Source organism: Bison bison, unplaced genomic scaffold, assembly GCF_000754665.1.
Source record: "Bison bison bison isolate TAMUID 2011002044 unplaced genomic scaffold, Bison_UMD1.0 scf7180017864538, whole genome shotgun sequence".
NCBI classification, from domain to species: Eukaryota; Metazoa; Chordata; class Mammalia; order Artiodactyla; family Bovidae; genus Bison; species Bison bison.
This window is the reverse complement of record NW_011495086.1, coordinates 4,332,878-4,341,621: the sequence shown is the minus strand read 5'-3', so window position 1 is coordinate 4,341,621 and position 8,744 is coordinate 4,332,878.

Sequence of the window (8,744 nt, the reverse complement as noted above, 5' to 3'; positions counted from 1 at the left end):
ATTGTGTCATTTGCAGAGCCATAGATGGACCTAGAGATTGTCATACAGAGTGAAGTCAGAAAGAGAAAAGCAAATATTGTATCTGAATGCATATGTGTGGAATATGCATTCCACATTCCATATATGTGAAATTTAGAAAAAAAAATGGTACGGATGAACCTGTTTGCAAATCAGATGTAGAGATACAGAAAACAAACATAAGGACACCAAAGAGAGGAGTGGGGAGCTAGATGAGATTGGGAGATCAGGATTCACATATATACCCTACTATGTATAAAATAAATAACTAATGAGAGCCTACTGTACAACAGAGGGAACACTACTCAGTGCTCTGTGGTGACCTAAATGGGAAGGGAATCCAAAATAGTGCAGATATGCATATCCATATGGCTGATTCCTTGTGGCTCAGACAGTAAATATCTGCCTGCAGTGGGGGAGACCCGGATTCAACCGCTGGATCTGGAAGATCCCCTTGAGAAGGAAATGGCAACCCACTCCAGTATTCTTGCCTGGGAAATCGCATAGACAGAGGAGCCTGGCAGCCTACAGTCCATGAGGTCACAAGGAGTCGGTTGTGACTGAGCATCTAACATGGCTGATTCACTTTGCTGCACAGCAGGAAACTAACACAACTTTGTAAAGCAGCTATACTCCAATAAAAACTAAAAACTAAAGAAAAAACAAAACAAAATAAATGAGACTGCCTGAAAAAAATCCAGAACATTTCATGTGGCTTTTATGCTTAGAGCATTAATTTGATTCACACAAGTGATTAATACAAGTGTGTCTCATACTGATCCAGGGAAATATAGTTTTCAGAAGAACGTGTAGGGAAGCAGTGATGGAAGTTGAAGACACTGAGCAGCAGCAATAACCTGAGAGGATTTTTGGCTGGAGAAGAGGAGCAGGCTGAACAATGTGATACCATGGCCCACCTCCTAGCTTTCAAGTTCTAATACATGAGACAAAAACTCTCAATTAGTTAGTAAGTATTCTTAATTGCGGAAACACTGATAACAGATAACAAACACGTGGGTAGTAATATGCTTAATTTACAACTATAAAAATTGCATCTTATTCTCACAAGCTCTTTCATGTAAATTGATTTCCATGTAAGTTGGTAAATGTTTTTAAAATGGCATAACTCTTAAAATTCCATCAATTGCTATTCCATGTATAGGCAGTTTTTTTTTTTTTTTTAATTTTGAAGGTACATTTAATTGGTTAACTTAAAAACAATTGGAAATGTACCAAAACCTAAAAATAAAAATGGCAAAAAATGCAGAATCTGTTGGTTTACAAATTAACAAATGCAAATTTTCCATAAACATACATCAGTCTGTCTATAAATTTCTGTTTTTAAATGTAAAACTAATGTATCTGTTGTTCATTGTTCCCATTAAAAGAATAGCAAACCTGATAATTTCCAGTTGTAGACACTGCTCTGGAAAATAATCTCACACATTGTTGAAAGTTAAAAACACTGCACACTTGTAGAAGGTGTACTTTCCATATGTATCAAAGTCATCAAAATTATGCATGTTCTTTAATACCAAAATGTAAATTATAAAATTAATTATTAAAATATATTTTAATAATTTATTCAAACAAAGCTTATACATAATGTATATATAAAGGATAATAATAACAACCTGTGTGCATACTAAATTGCTTCATATGTGTTTGCTACCCAATGGACTGTAGCCTGCCAGGCTCCTCTGCGCATGAAGTTCCAGGCAAGAATACTGGAACTGGTTGCCTGTCCCTTCTCCAGGGCATCTTCCCAACCCAGGGATCAGACACGGATCTCCTGCATTGCAAGAAGATCCCTTACCATCTGAGCCACCAGGGAAGCCCTATGCCATACAGTAGGTTCTCATTAGTTGTCTGTTTTATGCTTAGTATCAATAGTGTGTATACATCAATCCTAATCTCTCAATTCAGACAACCCCCCTTCCCCCTTGGTATCCATATGTTTGTTCTCTACATCTGTTTCTTTATTTCTCCTTTGCAGTTGAGACCGTCTATACCATTTTCAGATTATAAGAATTTATATTAAGAAAATTATTTGAAAAGTGATATTGGATATATATTTTCAAATTAAAAAAATACTTTTGATATATATCCACTGAATATATTAATGAGAATGTTTAGTCATTAAAAATGAAGCATTATTAGATTCAAGTGAAAAATATGATCTTTTGTGAATAGAAAAAATATGAACTTAAATAATGATGCTAATGATAGCATTTGCTGAGTACTGACTTTGTATCAAACACTTTTGTAAACACTTAACATGTCTTAAATCATATACTTCTCTCTCCCCGCACCCCCACACAGTAAGATAAGCATTTTAGAGGGGGAAAAACTGAAGCACATAAAGATTAAACACCTTTTCTAAGGACACATAGCTAAAAATTGTGGCCAAGATACTAACTCAAGCAGACGGGCTCTGAATGTCAAGGTCTGAATCACTATCACAATAACTCTAGATAGACTAAGCATGCAGAAAATGATTCAATTTGTGTTTTAGAGTGAATCAACAAATACAATACATGTCATTTATGTCCAGGGAACAATTTGTCATAAAAAAATAAAAAAGCCATTCTGCATTGGGTATGGAAAAGGCTTTCTATCTCCTGTCCAAAGAGAAACTTCTTTTACTCACTAATAATGAAGGCTCTCAAGTCAACCAATGAGATATGTTTTATAAGACAGAAGAGGCAATTTTTAGTTCCAATATATCATGCATCATATGATTTACAATGATTTCTGCAATATTTATTCCATCTCCGGCTAAGAGGAAAATTTCATTTTGTCTACTGGTTGTCTAGGAACAGTATTTGATTTCTACCTGAACTTCTGCCAAACACTTTCCTTGACCAAAGGAGAAAAAAAAAAATGTATGTTTGAAGAAATTGCTCGTAGAGAATTCTTTTGAGCTAGGTTTAAAAACGTGTTTGGTTTAGTAACAGGGACTTTTGCTTCTGTTGACCACAAAAGCACTCTAACTAGACATAAGCATTTATAGAAATCAAAACTAAAATTGGTTTTACTTTGTGGAAGTGTTAACAGTTTTTTGCTTTTCTTCAAGTCTTCAAATTTGTACATTTATGTGATTTTGAGTATTCCTTGTAACATTTTGTTGAGATGTAACTGGATGAAATTCTAAGTAGAAAATTCAATTTATATCATAAGATAGGTAAAATGGTACTCTAGTTATCTTATTGTTCAGTCGCTAAGCTGTGTCCGACTCTATGTGACCCCACGGACTGTAGCATGCCAGGCCTCCCTGTCCTTCACTATCTCCCAGATTTTGCTCAGATTCATGTTTGTTGAGTTGGTGATGCTATCTAACCATCTCATCCTCACTACCCTAAAAACAAATTGGTAATTAAATGATATTGTGTTGCTGCAGTTGAAGATTGTGTGTGTTAGGATTTTACCTGGGTGATTGTTCGGTTCCCTCTGGGGTAAACTAGAATTCTAGATAATGGTCAGCTGGCAGCATCTCTGGTCAGGAATGTCTAAGATGACCTGATGCATAAACTCAGGGTCTTTGCAGGATGACTAGAGGGGTGAGCTTATACTGCCACTCTCTGTGGTCAGAGCAGTCACTGGTCATTTTCTATTCAAAGGAGAGGAAATATACTCTATTCTTAATGGGAAAAAAAAATGTCAAAGAACTTGTAGCACTATCAATGCACCATAAACAATGCTCCCTCTATAATTTTTAAAATACTTGCAGAATGTCAGAGAGTATGTTCCTGTTATTTTAATTGCTAAGTCATGCCCAACTCTTTTGTGACCCCATGGACTGTGGCCTACCAGACTCCTCTGTCCACGGGATTTTCCAGGCAAAAATACTGGAGTGGGTTACTGTTTCCTTCTCCAGGGGATCTTCCCAACCCAGGGTTCGAACCTACATCTCCTGCATTGTCAGGTGGATTCTTTACAACTGAGCCACCTGGGAAGCCGGCTAGAGGGTGTACAGGATCTAAATTAGTTTGCTGTTATTTCTTATATATGGTACTCTAGCATAGGCTTGAGAATGCTTTGATCTATATGCATTTAAATTACACTTGCTTCCAGATTCAGCTTTGAGTACAGCCTGAAAAAAGAAGATTTTTATAATCAAGTTTTCACAGAAAAACAATGTCTCAAAAATAAATTAAATTATCATCAGGAGCAACTGATGAACAACTCACAAAGCTCAAACCATAAACTAATGCTATCATTGAATTACCATTTTCAACACCAAGACTGAAATAGCAATCAATCTTTTGTAATGATTATTAAATCATATACCCAGTTGTACCAAACTGTTTCTCATTTTTTTGGAATGTAAAATTCATATTATTAATTCTTCTTGGCAAGTAGGTAGTAAAAAGCACCATAATAACTATATCTGTTGTTAGAAATAATTGCATAATTAATTCACATGGTAAATTATATTTTATGCCCAGGAAGCTGTTATAACAACAGAACATATAATTAACCCTCCTGTAATTTATTTAATTTCAGCTTTATTGAAAATAAAAATTTATTGAAATTTTATAAATCACATATAAAATTGAAAGATATTTAAAGTGTACATTTTGGTGATTTGATATATTATATTCATATATATATATATGTATATAGTAAAAAGATCCCCCCTAATTCAGTTAATTGACACCTTCGTCACCTCACATACTTATCTGTCTGCAGGTGTGTGAGAAAGCTTAAGTTCTATTCTCCTGCATGCATGTGTGGTAAGCCACTTCAGTCATGTTCAACTCTTTGCAACCCTATGGACTGTAGCCCCCAAGCTCCTCTGTCCATGGGATTTTCCAGGCAAGAATATTGGAATGGGTTACCATGCCCTTCTCCAGTGGATCTTCCTGATCCAGGGATCAAACCAGAATCTCTTATGTCTCCTGAATTGGCAGGTGGGTTCTTGACCACTAGCACCAGCTCTGAAACCCCTCTTGAACCGTAGCCAGATATTTTTAGAGGAAAAGAGGTCTACAATAAATCAACAGTTACAATTACAGAATTATTCAAATGGACATGATCTTGGTCATTCTTTATTAGGGAATGCTTCCTATGGAAGCCCAGATGGTGAAGTGGTAAAGAATCTGCCTGCCAAAGCAGGAGCCACATGAGGCACAGGTTTGATCCCGGGGTTGGGAAGATCTCCTAGAGAACAAAATGGCAACTCACTCCCATATTCTTGCCTGGAGAATTCATTCCATGGACAGAGGATCCTGGCAGGTTATATTCTATGGAGTCTTAAAGAGTAGGATGTGACTAAGCAACTAAGCACGTGTGCCTCCTATGCATAATTATCCATGATATGGCTTTCTTAATTCCATAATCTAGCAAAATCACTACTGTTCCCCAGCTGCTGATAATTTCAGTCATAGAAAAATCACATTAGGTCATTGTTGACAAGTTTTCACTAGTTCTTCTAATCGTAGAACAGTGAAATCCAGTTGGATTCACAATTAACTTTGAATTTAATTTCTTCACAATGTATATGGAATTTAGGTAAATAGAGAATCATATTTCCTGCTTTGTAAGTATAAGCACAATGATATACATGAGAGGGTTGAGCAGTTCTGTAGACCTCTAGAGCAGTGCTCGGAGAATGTGAAGAGTAAGGATCTGGGTGGTTGGTTTGAAAGCTATACACTAGAACACTTCAGCTGTTGATGCTCATTATTGTAGTTAAGATTTTGTAGTATGATTGTTTCTGTCTTTGTTATTATAAACCATGCTAGAATGACAGGAACACACCATTTTTGTTTCATTCTCCCCAAAATGTACTATTTTATTTTTAAGCCATTTTAAATTATAGTATAGATTGTAAGGAGATCAAATGCACTGATACTAAAGGAAATCAACCCTGAATATTCATTGGAAGGACTGATGCTGAAACTGAAGCTCCAATACTTTGGTCATTTGATGCAAAGGGTAAACTCATTGGAAAAGACCCTGAAGCTGGGAAAAACCGAAGGCAAAAGGAGAAGAGGGTGGCAGAGGATGAGATGGTTAGATAGCACCACTTACTCAATAGTCACAGATTTTAGCAAACTCCAGGTAGTAGTGGAGGACAGAGGAGCCTGGGCTTCTGCTGTCCATGGGGTTGCATAGAGTCGGGTATGACTTAGCAACTTAACAGCAACAACTAATAAATTTATACCAACATTAGTAGTGCTGTGCTGTGTTAAGTCGCTTCAGTTGTGTCTGACTCTTTATGACCCTATGGACTATAGCCTGCCAAGCCCCTCTGTCCATAGGATTCTCCAGGCAAGAATACTGGAGTGGGTTGCCATGTCCTCCTCCAAACATTAGTAGGCCAGAAACTTAATTGAAAAATCAAAAATAAATTCTAAAAATTATTTTTACCCTTGGGGTGGTGGACTAATACTCACATATTAAAAACATGTACAATCTCTTTTTCTTACTATGTTCGCACTTTAGTAGGTTCAATTATTCACCTGTGGCTCAATGGCAATGCCATACCAAGTAAATGATATTGACTGCTTGTTCATTTCCTATGATACTCAAAGTACAATACTGCATTTGGGTTGGAAGCTCATAAATCTTTGAGGTTGACTGTACTGAGATTCCTAAGTGCACTTTGTTCTGATAAAGTTAAAGATGAGATTTAAAACTTTCCCATGCAGCATTATAGTTTATCTGTAGTTGATACTATTGCAATTGACAACCTTTTAGTAATCTAATCTATAATTTAAATTTATACATCCACAAGGGAAGAAATTTCTAAAGTAATACAACTGAGGTTTGAAGAAAAGAGTTTTGGCATTTCAGGGTAGTGGTTCATCCAAATTGAAGTGTTTTACTTGCAAATTCCCCCACAGTCATTAATAATTTAAAATCATATACTGTCTTTCAGCAGTTTTTGCATTATTTATTTGCACCAAGATAGGAATAATTAACTTTGTTTTTTCCATTGCAGGTTGCAATTGAACAAATATATTTTATGGCATGTTAGGGCACCTCATTGCTCTGGCACTCTCTAAATTTCTCACCTGACAAGAGTGTTGAAATTGTGGTTGTACAGTTAACCATTCACCATTTTTGTTCAATCTATTTGCAATTTATAAACTAACATTCATTTATTTATTATTTGCACCAACTACTTCTAAACTTAGTTTCAAGTAAATTATTAACAAGGGTTACAAATTGTTAAGTTTCAAGGGAGTAAGTAAAATATTAGGTAAACACACACATGTGACATTACAAATTCTCTTTACAAAATAATGAAAAGAAAAACTATTTTAGAATAATATTTAGCTTACTTTTCTGGTATAATAGTAGAAGCTTTGAGGTAATCACATGCCATGTATTTTACATTTAAAACAATTTTAACATAATGAAAGGTTTCCTAAGATCATATATATATATATATAATGATCATGAGTCTATCAGAAATTTATTTGCATTTATTCAATTATTGCAATCTGTGCATGTTTTTCAGATTTTGTTAACTCTTTTTATCTAAGACTAAAAATAGCAATTTGCCATATTAGTTAATGGAAAATTTATGAAAAAGTAATCACTTTGTGGATAGTAGGAGCATCATTTGAAAGCAATTCATGTGGTGGGAGAAATGAAACTTGATAGTGTCTTTGCTCATTTGGAAATATATACCTAAGGAGGTGTTCATGATTTAGAAAATTATAATAATACATTTTCTCAGAAAAAAAAGTTTGGTTTGTTGTTCTACCCAGTGGATCAGGAGTTATGTATAAACATCTAATATTTATATTTTAAAATGAATTTCAAAAATGAAGAGTAGGTGATTTATTGGAGTTAACTATTAAAACAGCAAGTAAGATTATTCTAGGTTTTATAAAATTTTAATGAAATGTAATATGCATGTAAGAAAATGCATATCTCTTAATCATAGTATTAAATTAATTTGGACAAAATGAGCACACCACAATAATGGGGACCCTGACAGAGAAAATGCATACTACCAATCACCTCAATGTCACTACTAGTCTAACTATTGTAACCATTATCCTGACTTCACTTGAAAAATTAGTTTGTACTCAGTATACTTTGTGTACTTAAGAATCAAGAAAAAAAGCCTCAGATTTCTTTGGTTCAACATTACACCTGTGCTTTTGTTTGCTGGAAGATTTTTGATTACAGTTTCAATTTCCGTGCTTGTGATGGAGAACAGTGTGGAGATTCCTTAAAAAACTGGAAATAGAACTGCCTTATGATCCAGCAATCCCACTGCTGGGCATACACACTGAGGAAACCAGAAGGGAAAGAGACATGTGTACCCCAATGTTCATCGCAGCACTGTTTATAATAGCCAGGACATGGAAGCAACTTAGATGTCCATCAGCAGATGAATGGATAAGAAAGCTGTGGTACATATACACAATGGAGTACTACTCAGCCATTAAAAAGAATACATTTGAATCAGTTCTAATGAGGTGGATGAAACTGGAGCCTATTATACAGAGTGAAGTAAGCCAGAAGGAAAAACACCAATACAGTATACTAATGCATATATATGGAATTTAGAAAGATGGTAACAATAACCCTGTGTACGAGACAGCAAAAGAGACACTGATGTATAGAACAGTCTTATGGACTCTGTGGGAGAGGGAGAGGGTGGGAAGATTTGGGAGAATGACATTGAAACATGTAAAATATCATGTAAGAAATGAGTTGCCAGTCCAGGTTCGATGCACGATACTGGATGCTTGGGGCTA